This window comes from Bos indicus x Bos taurus, chromosome X (genome assembly GCF_003369695.1).
Source record: "Bos indicus x Bos taurus breed Angus x Brahman F1 hybrid chromosome X, Bos_hybrid_MaternalHap_v2.0, whole genome shotgun sequence".
Taxonomy (NCBI): domain Eukaryota; kingdom Metazoa; phylum Chordata; class Mammalia; order Artiodactyla; family Bovidae; genus Bos; species Bos indicus x Bos taurus.
Window position 1 is genome coordinate 110,725,150 of NC_040105.1, and position 12,615 is coordinate 110,737,764.

Consider the following 12,615-nt stretch of genomic DNA (forward strand, 5'->3'; position numbering starts at 1 on the left):
ACTAGAGAACTCTGAGGTGCTGAAATGGGGTGAAAAGTGTTTGGTACAGGTTCATACAGGGATGGAGGAGGCAGGAGTGCTAAAGGGGGACATATAAGTCAAAGAAGGAAAGTCTGAGGGTCATGAGAAGAAACACCATGCCCCTGAATCACCACGCCCCAGAATCAGACACACAGAGGTGTCAGGGGTGAGAAAGTTGTATCATGGCGTCCCTCAGCACCTACTAACCCATGTGATGGGCACAGTGGTACATTTTGATGTCTAAGAGCCCAAAGCCACCATTGGCTGGGGGAGTGCCTAGCTGACCAATCAGATTGAAGGGTGTGGCTCCTCATTGTCCTGAGAAGGTATATATAGGGAAGTCAGAGGTAGAGCTTCTGGGTTAGGCCACTTCATGCTATCATCATGACTAAGGCAACCTGGGAAGCCACAGCAGCCAAGAAGAGTTGCAATGCGGTTTGCTTCAAGGGTGAAAGGACGAAAGAAGACCCTTTGTCAACAGAGACAGAGGCAGTGTGAAGGTAAGATGATTCCATCTACACTCGCTATATTCTCCATTGACTTTGCTGCCCAAGACTGCTACGCTGCCCTTGCCTGCCACAAAAGCCCTCATCAGCCCACATCCCTTTTCATGAAATCTCCCTTCCAACTCAGATGTTATACCCTTTCCTCAAAACTAATACCCTTCTCTTGTCTTTCAAGGCACAGAATATGACCAAGAGGTTCAGAAGACCTCTAAAAGGAACCTTGAGAAAGAAAATCCGATCATATGCCACTCAGTCGAGGAAGGTGAAGAAAACAAGAAAACCAAACTGTTTTTTCTGTTCCTGTGCACGTAAGAAACTGAATCAAAGCCAAAAAGGGTACCAAATATGAGGCAGAGTCAAAGAAGGAGGCAGAAACAAAGGAGAAGATAAGCTCAGCCACCCCAGAATGAGACACCCTGGAGAAGTACAAGCTGGGCAGCCAGTAACTGAATAGAAAAGGTCAGACAGTTTAGAATTGTGTCTCCAGAGGTCTGCTGTCTTAGAAATGGCCAACCAGGAAACGACTGACTCTCACACTAACATAGTAAACTTATGGCTGCAATTAAAATACACATCAAATGGTGAAAAGATGATATTTGTGTGTGTGTGAATTTTCTGATGGGCAGGGAGGGAAGGAAGCAAAGAGGTGGGCACCTGAGTGGGGAGAGATGTGGGGGTCCCAAGAGCTGAGGGAACAGATCCTCATGTCCCCAGTTAGCCAGAGAGTAGAGGTCTGGACTGGGTCAGGAGTCTGCACGGAAGATGGATAACCCTGCTTAGCAATTCATTTCATCGGCAAGTAGTAGTGGTGTGATGTTACTGCCATTGTTTGGGGTGTGGAATGACATTAGGGTCTAGATTGCCAAAACCTAGATGGAAAGAGGGTTAGCATGGGGATGGTGAATGGCATACTTCCCCTGAGTGAGGCAGGCAGAAATCACATCCTGGCCACTTAGATCATAACGGGCCCTGTTGCATCACTCACCTGTGCTGTCAGGTAAAGGTGCTCAGGAAGACAAAATGCAGATACAAGGAAAACCCAAAATTAGCACTCCCAGAGATTAAAATAATGTTTGGAGCAAACAGACCAAATATCAATTAGGCCACTGTTATCCTAAGAAATTGGTGGGAGCAGTGTGCTCCCAAGGGCAGGGCAGTGGAGGTGGCCCAATCCCAGTGCAAATGACACACAGGATCACCACACACAGATAATTTTTTTTTGGGTGGGGGGCACCATGCAGGTTGTAGGATCTTAGTTCCCTGACCAGGGATTGAACCAGTTCCCCTTCTAGTGCAAGCATGGAGTCCTAACCACTGGACAGCCAGAGAAGTCAGGACAGACACTTTTGATACAAGTATTATTATAAGACTGTGTAAAAGCTGGTCTTATATTTATCACCATCCCCTAGTATTTCTAAATAACTATGGTCATAAAACATTCTTCCCTAATAAACTCTTTTGTTAATCCAAGTTCTACAAGTTTTCGTGGTTTAAAAAGAAGAGTATGGAATATTTAATTTGGTATTTACTTTCATTTTGAAGTGTTTAAATAGGTTCAAGGAGTAGTCAATCAAATATGGAGATATATAAGGCAGAGTCTCTACCAGAGGAATCCAGTGTGCCTTCAGAAAACATTTTAGAAACAATTAAAACAGAGTTTCACCATCAGCATCAAAAGAGTTGAGTTCAGATTTTAAGTCAATGCTGCGGTATCTTTTATCTGGACTGCAGCTCCCTAGTAAAATCTTTCTGGCACTTTAACTCCTGAGAGACACAGTGGATGATTGAAAGTCAGTCACTGAATGTGATTTAAAATCATTAAAAGTGAAGGATACCTTGGGTTTGTTGTCCTTTCAAAGGAGGTGGGAGAACTATCAACCCTGCCTGCTGAAAATTAGTCAGTAAAAGCAGCTACCAGGATGATATGGACAGAGAGACCTTATGTCTACATATAGGTGGGTGCTGTGATTCCAGATCTGTATATATTATCACCATTTAACACTATCACACTTTAATGCCCTGTTGTAGGACTGACTGAAATACTTGCTGTTAGGGGAAGGTAACAGATTGCTAGGCCTGAAGAGCTAAAAGTGAAAGTTGCTCAGTCGTGTCCGACTGTTGGTGACCCCATGAACTATACAGTCCATGGAATTCTCCAGGCCAGAATACTGGAGTGGGTAGCCTTTCCTTACTCCAGGGGATCTTCCAAACCCAGGGATCAAACCCAGGTCTCCCACATTGAAGGTGGATTCTTCACCAGCTGAGCCACAAGGGAAGCCAAAGAATGCTAGAGTGGGTAGCTTATCCCTTCTCCAGCAGAGCTTCCCTACCCAGGAGTTGAACTAATGTCTCCAGCTTTGCAGGAGAATCTTTCCCAACTGAGCTATCAGCAAAATCCTGAGGTGGACCAAAAGTGGATGTTAGAGGGCCTTGTTTCCCTAAGTAGCGCTGGTATATATTTTAATATCCATGGACATACTGCCACTTTGGAGAAAATTGAGGATGCATAGAGTTTAAAAAGGATCCAAAGACTCTTAGGGTTAAAATAGAAAAACATAAATAATCAGTCAAGATTTGAAAAAGGGAATATCCAAGTAGATCAACAACAATAAATCAATATAAGATGCTTGTAGCTCTCCTGGAAAAGAACAGTATATTGTGAATCAGACATGTCAAGTCCTATTGTAAAAGCTGTGTTTTATGGGGGTGGGGGATTTGCTCATTAGCACTCAGAAAGAGTAGGAGAAACTCTTTGTTCTTCCACTTATACAGGTTCCCTATGAATAGATTCCAACTGACCTTTCTAGCTGTGTCCTTAACAACCTCTATTGACTGATACAATGATTTCCCTAAGACCATCTACTTTCCTATATGCCTGTGTCCATCCTATCTTCTGTGCCTCAGAAACTGGCAATCATCTGAGGCCAGCCAAATGGTCACCTCCCAAGGAAATATTCTTAATCATTCTCTTGAGTATTAATTTTTCACGTTCTCTAATCACTTGCTGTTCATTACATGCAGTTTGTAGGATAGATTTTTGAGTATGTATCTTATCAGAAATGCATGCCAGAGAGGTAAATCGATTAAAATAAAATTAAAAAAAAAAGAAAAAGAAAACTAAACTAAAATAAAACAAAACAAAACAAACAAAACTCCAAAAAAAAAAAAAAAAAGAAATCAACAGTGTGGTGATATAAAATATTATCAGAAGTTGGATTATCTAAGACTTTAAGGGAGAGAAACATTCTCTTCTGCCAAGTTTGTCCAAGAATCTGTTTGAAAATATAGTATAAACCATAAACTAGAGAGTGGATCAGAAGTCATAGGAACTTCGAAGCTTATTTTATCAGTAGTCAAGAGGAACTCTATGTCTTTGTATTAAGACCACGCATTTGCATGACACCAAATGCAAAAGCCAAAGCAGTGCCCATGGAATCATGATAAGTGCACAATACTGCTGGCCCAGAGGCTTCTCTTGCTTGGCAGAGGTCAAGAGCAAGTCTATGTGCCTAGGGTCAGAACTCATCTGCCCAGGATCACATCCACGTATCAGCAGGAATCAAGTGGGAGTCCCCAACCTTTACATGCTCCTGGCCAAGTCTCTCATTCCAGTGCCTTTCCTATAGGCTTGTCACTCATTTCTGCCTTGAGATGATCATGATTAAATTTCACCTCACCATCTCCTCAATTAACCGCCATGGGCAACGAGAAATCTGAATGCAAAAGATTGAAATAGGACCCTTACCTTATACCACATATAAAACTAAACTCAGAGTTGTTAAAGATTTAAATGCAAGATCTGAAACTATAAATCAACTGGAAGAAAACATCCTGGAGAAGTTGTGAACATTGGTCTTAGAAGTGATTTTCTGTATGTTACACCAAAAACAGGCAACAAAAGCAAAAATAGAAAAGTAGGACTACTTCAAACGATTAAACTGCCTCCCCCAAAGAACATCAAAAACACATCTACATAGAAGACAAACTGATGATTACCAAATGGGAAGTTGGGGCGGAGGGGGGGATGAATTGGGAGTTGGGGATTAACACATATATACACACCACTATATATAAAATAGATAACCAACAAGGATCTACCACAAATCCACAGGCACCTCTGCTTGAAATTCTGTAAGAACATAAATGGAAAAAGAATTTGTAAAGAAATAGATATACGTAAGTGTGCCTGTGTAAGTTCAGTTGCTTCACATGTGCCCTACTCTTTGTGACCTTATGGACTGTAGCCTGCTAGATTCCTCTGTCCATGAGATTCTCCAGGCAAGAATACTGGAGTGGCCTGTCATGACCCTCTGAGCATATATTCCCAACCCAGGGATTGAACCCAAATCTCCTTCATTGCAGGGTGATTCTTTATCAACTGAGCCAAGTGGGAAGCCCACATACATGTATATGTAAAGCTGAATCTCTTTTATGTACATCTGAAACAACATGGTAAATCAAGTATCAGATCAGATCAGATCAGCCACTCAGTTGTGTCTGACTCTCTGAGACCCCATGAATTGCAGCACGCCAGGCCTCCGTGTCCATCACCAACTCCTGGAGTTCACTCAGACTCACCTCCATCGAATCAGTGAAGCCATCCAGCCATCTTATCCTCTGCCGTCCCCTTCTCCTCTTGCCCCCAATACCTCCCAGCATCAGAGTATTTTCCAATGAGTCATCTCTTTGCATGAGGCTTCCAAAGTACTGGAGTTTCAGCTTTAGCATCATTCCTTCCAAAGTAATCCCAGGGCTGATCTCCTTCAGAATGGTCTTGTTGGATCTCCTTGCAGTCCAAGGGACTCTCAAGAGTCTTCTCCAACACCACAGTTCAAAAGCATCAATTCTTCGGCGCTCAGCCTTCTTCACAGTCCAACTCTCACATCCCTACATGACCACAGGAAAAACCATAGCCTTGACTAGACGGACCTTTATTGGCAAAGTAATGTCTCTGCTTTTGAATATGCTATCTAGGTTGGTCATTACTTTCCTTCTAAGGAGTAAGCGTCTTTAAATGTCATGGCTGCAGTCACCATCTGCAGTGATTTTGGAACCCAGAAAAATAAAGTCTGACACTGTTTCCCCATCTGTTTCCCATGAAGTGATGGGACCGGATGCCATGATCTTCGTTGTCTGAATGTTGAGCTTTAAGCCAACTTTTTCACTCTCCACTTTCACTTTCATCAAGAGGCTCTTTATTTCCTCTTCACTTTCTGCCATAAGGGTGCTGTTATCTGCATATCTGAGGTTATTGATATTTCTCCCAGCAATCTTGATTCCAGCTTGTGTTTTTTCCAGTCCAGCATTTCTCATGATGTACTCTGCATAGAATTTAAATAAACAGGGTGACAATATACAGCCTTGCCGTACTCCTTTTCCTATTTGGAACCAGTCTGTTGTTCAATGTCCAGTTCTAACTGTTGCTTCCTGACCTGCATACAAATTTCTCAAGAGGCAGATCAGGTGGTATGGTATTCCCATCTCTTTCAGCATTTTCCACAGTTTATTGTGATCCACACAGTCAAAGGCACTGGCATAGTCAATAAAGCAGAAATAGATGTATTTCTAGAACTCTCTTGCTTTTTCCATGATCCAGCGGATGTTGGGAATTTGATCTCTGGTTCCTCTGCCTTTGCTGAAACCAGCTTGAACATCAGGAAGTTCACGGTTCACATATTGCTGAAGCCTGGCTTGGAGAATTTTGAGCATTACTTTACTAGCGTGTGAGATGAGTGCAATTGTGTGGTAGTTTGAGCATTCTTTGGTGTTGCCTTTCTTTGGGATTTGAAAGAAAACTGACCTTTTCCAGTCCTTTGGCCACTGCTGAGTTTTCCAAATGTGCTGCCATATTGAGTGCAGCACTTTCACAGCATCATCTTTCAGGATTTGGAATAGCTCGACTGGAATTCTATCACCTCCACTAGCTTTCTTCGTAGTGATGCTTTCTAAGGCCCACTTGACTTCACCATTCCAGGATGTCTGGCTCTAGGTCAGTGATCACACCATCATGATTACCTGGGTCATGAAGATTGTTTTGTACAGTTCTTCTGTGTATTCTTGCCGCCCCTTCTTAATATCTTCTGCTTCTGTTAGGTCCATACCATTTCTGTCCTTTATCGAGCCCATCTTTGCATGTAATGTTCCCTTTGTATCTCTAATTTTCCTGAAGAGATGTCTAGTCTTTCCCATTCCATTGTTTTCCTCTATTTCTTTGCATTGATCACTGAGGAAGGCTTTCTTATCTCTTCTTGTTATTCTTTGGAACTTTGCATTCAGATGTTTATATCTTTCCTTTTCTCCTTTGCTTTTCACTTCTATTCTTTTCACAAGTATTTGTAAGGCCTCCCCAGACAGCCCTTTGCTTTTTGGCATTTCTTTTCCATGGGGATGGTCTTGATCCCTCTCTCCTGTACAATGTCACGAACCTCATTCCATAGTTAATCAGGCACTCTATCTTTCAAATCTAGGCCCTTAAATCTATTTCTCACTTCCACTGTATAATCAGAAGGGATTTGATTTAGGTCATACCTGAATGGTCTAGTAGTTTTCCCTACTTTCCTCAATTTAAATCTGAAATTGGCAATAAGGCTTCATGGTCTGAGCCACAGTCAGCTCCTGGTCTTGGTTTTGCTGACTGTATAGAGCTTCTCCATCTTTGGCTGCAAACAATATAATCAATCTGATTTCAGTGTTGGCCATCTGATGATGTCCATGTGTAGAGTCTTCTCTTGTGTTGTTGGAAGAGGGTGTTTGCTATGACCAGTGCATTTTCTTGGCAAAACTCTATTAGTCTTTGCCCTGCTTCATTCCATATTCCAAGGCCAAATTTTCCTGTTACTCCAGGTGTTTCTTGACTTCCTACTTTTGCATTCCAGTCCCCTATTATGAAAAGGACATTTTTTTGGGTGTTAGTACTAAAAGGTCTTGTAGGTCGTCATAGAACCATTCAACTTCAGCTTCTTCAGTGTTACTGGTTGGGGCATAGACTTGGATTACTGTGATATTGAATGGTTTGCCTTGGAAACGAATTGAGATCATTCTTTCATTTTGCAGATTGCATCAAGCTACTGCATTTTGGACTGTTTTGTTGACCATGATGGCTACTCCATTTCTTCTGAGGGATTCCTACCTGCCGTAGTAGATAGAATGGTCATCTGAGTTAAATTTACCCATTCCAGTCCATTTTAGCTCACTCATTCCTAGAATGTTGACGTTCACTCTTGCCATCTCCTGTTTGACCACTTCCAATTTGCCTTGATTCATGGACTTAACATTGCAGGTTCCTAAGCTATATTGTTCTTTATAGCATTGGACCTTTCTTCTGTCACCAGTCACATCCACAACTGGGTATTGTTTTTGCTTTGGCTCAATGCCTTCATTCTTTCTGGAGTTATTTCTCCACCGATCTCCAGTAGCATATTGGGCACCTACTGACCTGGGGAGTTCCTCTTTCACTGTCCTATCATTTTGCCTTTTCATCCTGTTCATGCGGATCTCAAGGCAAGAATACTGAAGTGGATTGCCCTTCCCTTCTCCAGTGGACCACATTCTGTCAGATCTCTCCACCATGACCCGCCCAACTTGGGAGGCCCCACAGGGCCTGGCTTAGTTTCATTGAGTTAGACAAGGCTGTGGTTCCAGTGTGATTAGACTGACTAGATTTCTGTGATTCTGGTTTCAGTGTGTCTGCCCTCTGATGCCGTCTTGCAACACCTACCATCTTACGTGGGTTTCTCTTACCTTGGACGTGGGGCATCTCTTCATGGCTGCTCCAGCAAAGTGCAGCCACTTCTCCATACCTTGGACGAGATATATCTCCTCACTGCCACCACTCCTGACCTTGAACGTGCAGTAGCTCCTCTAGTCCCTCCTGTGCCCATGCAGCCACCACTCCATGGACGTGTGGTATCAGTCCTGATTATTCACTAGAAGCACTGACTATGAAGCTGCAACTCCAGTACTTTGTCCACCTGATGCTAAGAACTGTCTCATTGGAAAAGATCCTGAATCTAGGAAGAAATGAAGGCCAAGGAGAAGGGGATGAGAGAGGATGAGATGGTTGAATGGCATAGGGGATTTGATGGACTTGAATGTCAGGAAGCTCTGGGAGTTGGTGATGGACAAGGAATCCTGGTGTGCTGCAGGCCATGAGGTTGCATACAGTCGGACACAACTGAACAAATGAAATGAACAGATTGCAATAGGGAGAAGGCTTTGAACACAAGTTCTTAACGTGTCTCAAAATGGAACAGAAAAAGATATTTCATTAACATGGAAGATAAGGAGGGTGCGCAGCAACTATGTGTGCGTTTGTAAGTTTGTGTGTGTGTGTGTGTGTGTGTGTGATGGGGAAAAAGGTGGGGCTGGATGAACAGACAGCATGATGGAGTAGTTTGACAGGAAGTGTTTCTTTCTGTAGTGACCTGACTCTTACAAAGAGCTGTTAAAGGAGTCAGAAATGTCTGACTCTTAGCGCTTGCTCAAGTGTGGGGGAAAGCTGAAGTTCAGAGGAGAGAAGCATGGCTAAAGTTTAGCCAAGCCTAGTCAGTGGGTATGTTATGGATGACTGTGAGCACTTGGCCAGTCTCTGCTGTTGTTTAAGAGAGGCCAAGGCAGCTCTTGGACAGTATGGTTGTTATCAAAATTACAAATCCATGTTCTTGATGCAGAATGAGGCCCATCAAAACTAAATGTTAGAGTTTGGAACAGGGAAAGGTTTATTACAGATTCATACAAGGATGTGGGTGACTCTTGCCCTAAGAACCCAAAGTTACTGAACGTTTTCAGTTAAGTACATATAAAAGCAAATGTCAGGGAGAGCTGTGGTAAGTTGTTACAGATGTCTTGGTGTCACATCCTTTGTGCTTCAAGTTAGGTCATGGTCAGGTAATACTGTTCCTATATATGAATGTTATTTTCTGTCATTCTTGCCCTGTCAAAAGAGGGCAAAGTCTCAAGGCACAACTTTCACCTTGAAGTGTCCCATCCTGGATAAGCAGAAACAGATCTCATTTGGCAGCTCCCTCAGGGCAAGGTTCCCACATTCTGCCCAGCTATCATTCTTGATGGAACCAGGCACCCAACTCAATAGATCCTGTCTCCTCAGGCTGTCCAAGTGAGGAGACCAGTTCTCAGAGACTGAGGCCCAGGAAGATGGCCACTGCTAGTGGGTTCAGACACAGGGATGGGGGAGAGGTTCACCGCTCCTCAAGGCCTGGGCCAAGGTTACTGGAGGGCCTTAGTGAGGGCTCTGGAGCACTACAGGATGTCGTCCCCAGTCTATTCCCTGGGACCTCCAGCTCACCCACTGGCCCAAGGGTGGCTTATCTCCAGGCCCTTCTAAAAAATGCCTGAATCTGCCTCTTCTCTCATTTTCCAGCTGATGACCACCACACCACCCTTCCTTAATCACTTCCCAAATACTCCCTTCTTGACAGTAACTGGGGGGCAGGGCCCACTGTGGTGCTGATCAATAGCTGAGCAGGACAACGAATGGTCACTCATTGACAGTTGGCTGCTTGTGAATGGGGCCATCTGAGGCACCAAGCAAGGCTGAGCTACACCTGCTGCCTAGGAACAGGGTGGGTTGAAATGAAGCACATCAATGGCTAACTGCATAGGGCTGTGCTCACTGTGCTCTGTTACATTGTTAATAGAGTAAGAATCATTGTGAGGTTAAGGTTTGTCAAAGTAGTTCTCAATGTTGGCTGGCTTTGACATTGTTGTTGGCTTTGAAATATTAGCTATAATATATGCGGCACATGCAATCATGTGGCAGGTGCTAGAGGGGCCTATAGATAAGCACTGCTGACTGACATGCCTGTGAATACAATGAAAAGAATGATGTACAAAATTAAACAAGCATGTGAAATCAAAATCTTCGGTGGGAAAGGAGTCAGTCAAAAAGATTAAAGCACACTGGACCCAATGTATCCTTATGGAACAGAGCAGCATGAGCACAGCCATTAGCAGGTAGCCATTGCTTTGTCATATTACTCCACATCCTGATACTAAGAAACAGGTCTTGCCCAGCAATTGGACAGTGCATCGCTCGGCCCTGCCACTAAGCAACCAACTATCAGTGAGATACCTACTGATACTTCTCCTGCTCAGCTATTGGTCAGCTCCACATTGGGCCCTACCTGATGATAACTGTCAATGAGAGACCATTGGGGAAGTGATTCAGTCAAGAGACAGTGGTGCATTGGTCATCTAACTCTTGCCTTTGGCACCTTAATTTTTTTTTTTTTTTCCTAATCGGAAATGTATTTCTGGTAGCTGGGGCAAGTTGAGTTTCCCTACTCAATATGAGAGTTGAAATGTCCCCAACAATATTATTGGAGGAGACATTCATGACTGTCTTTGCTCTGATGTATAAATTTATGGAGACGGTGTATAGACCTTGCGGCAACAGACTGAGGATTCACCAAGTCTTGGAGTCTCTAAACCTCATTGGAGTAGCAAAAACATCCAACCTGTTCTTAATTACCTTTTTCTATGTTAAGTGCTTGCTCTTAAGTTCCTTAAGCCCCTCAAGAACCTCCACTATGAAGAGGGTGGTCGAAAGATGAAATGACTAGACAACTCTGAGGAACAGATTTGGAGTGAAAAGTGTTTGGTAGAGATTCATACAGGGATGGAGGAGGCAGGACTGTTGAAGGGGGACATATAAGTCAAAGAATAAAGGAAACTGAAGGAAAGTCTGAGGGTCATGAGAAGAAACACCATGCCCCTGAATCACCCCTCCCCAGAATCGGACACACAGAGGTGTCAGGGGTGAGAAAGTTGTATCATGGCCTCCCTCAGTACCCACTAACCCATGTTGATGGGCACAGTGGTACATTGTGATGTCTAAGAGCCCAAAGCCACCATTGGCTGGGGGAGTGCCTAGCTGACCAATCAGATTGAACCGTGTGGCTCCTCATTGTCCTGAGAAGGTATATATAGGGAGGTCAGAGGCAGAGATTCTGGGTTATGCCATTTCATGCTATCATCATAAGGTAACCAGGAACTCACGGCAGCCAAGAAGAGTTCCAATGCGGTGTGCTCCAAGGGTGAAAGGACGAAAGAAGACCCTTTGTCTACGGAGATACAGAGGCAGTGTGAAGGTAAGATGATTTCATCTATGCTCCCCACATTCTCCATTGACTTTGCCGCCCAAGACCTCTACACTGCCCTTGCCTGCCACAAAAGCCCTCATCAGCCCACATCCCGTTTCATGAAATCTCCCTTCCAACTCAGATGTTATACCCTTTCCTCAAAACCAATACCCTTCTCTTGTCTTTCAAGGCACGGAATATAACCATGAGGGTCAGAAGACCTCTAAAAGGAACCTTGAGAAAGAAAATCCGATCATATGCCACTCAGTTGAAGAAGGTGAAGAAAACTAGAAAACCAAACTGTTTTTTCTCTTCCTGTGCACCTAAGAAACTGAATCAAAGCCGAAAAGGGTACCAAAATATGAGGCAGAGTCAAAGAAGGAGGCAGAATCAAAAGAGAAGGTAAGCTCAGCCACCCCAGAATGAGAGACCCTGGAGAAGTACAAGCTGGGCAGCCAGTAACTGAATAGAAAAGGTCAGACAGTTTAGAATTGCATCTCCAGAGGTCTGCTTTCTTAGAAATGGCCAACCAGGAAAAGACTGACTCTCACACTAACATAGTAAACTGATGGCTGCGATTAAAATACACATCAAATGGTGAAAAGATGATATTTGTGTGTGTGTGAATTTTCTGATGGGAAGGGAGGGAAGGAAGTAAAGAGGTAGGCACCTGAGTCGGGAGGGATGTGTGGTCCCAAGAGCTGAGGGAACAGACCCTCAGATTCCCAGTTAGCCACAGAGTAGAGGTCTCGACTGGGTCAGGAGTCTGCACGGAATGTGAATAACCCTGCTTAACAATAGATCTCAGGGGCAAGGAATAGTGGTGCGGTGTTACTGCCATTGTTTGGGGTGTGGAGTGACATTAGGGATTAGATTGCCAGAACCCAGATGGGAAGAGGGCTTCACATGGGGATGGTGAATGTCATACTTCCCCTGAGTGAGGCAGGCAGAAATCACCTTCTGACCAATTACGTCTTAACGGGCTTTGT

At 43.8% G+C, this 12,615-nt stretch overlaps 2 long non-coding RNA genes across 2 annotated transcripts; both read left to right on the top strand.

Moving 5' to 3' along the window:
* The first annotated feature begins 379 nt into the window (after positions 1-379).
* On the top strand, positions 380-1,119 carry LOC113887271. Its single transcript, XR_003509692.1, has 2 exons — positions 380-521; positions 703-1,119. It is a non-coding gene; the product is annotated as an uncharacterized LOC113887271 (long non-coding RNA).
* Positions 1,120-11,450: 10,331 nt separating this feature from the next.
* LOC113887020 lies at positions 11,451-12,233 on the top strand. The gene is made up of 2 exons (XR_003509632.1): positions 11,451-11,635; positions 11,817-12,233. It is a non-coding gene; the product is annotated as an uncharacterized LOC113887020 (long non-coding RNA).
* Positions 12,234-12,615: the final 382 nt, after the last annotated feature.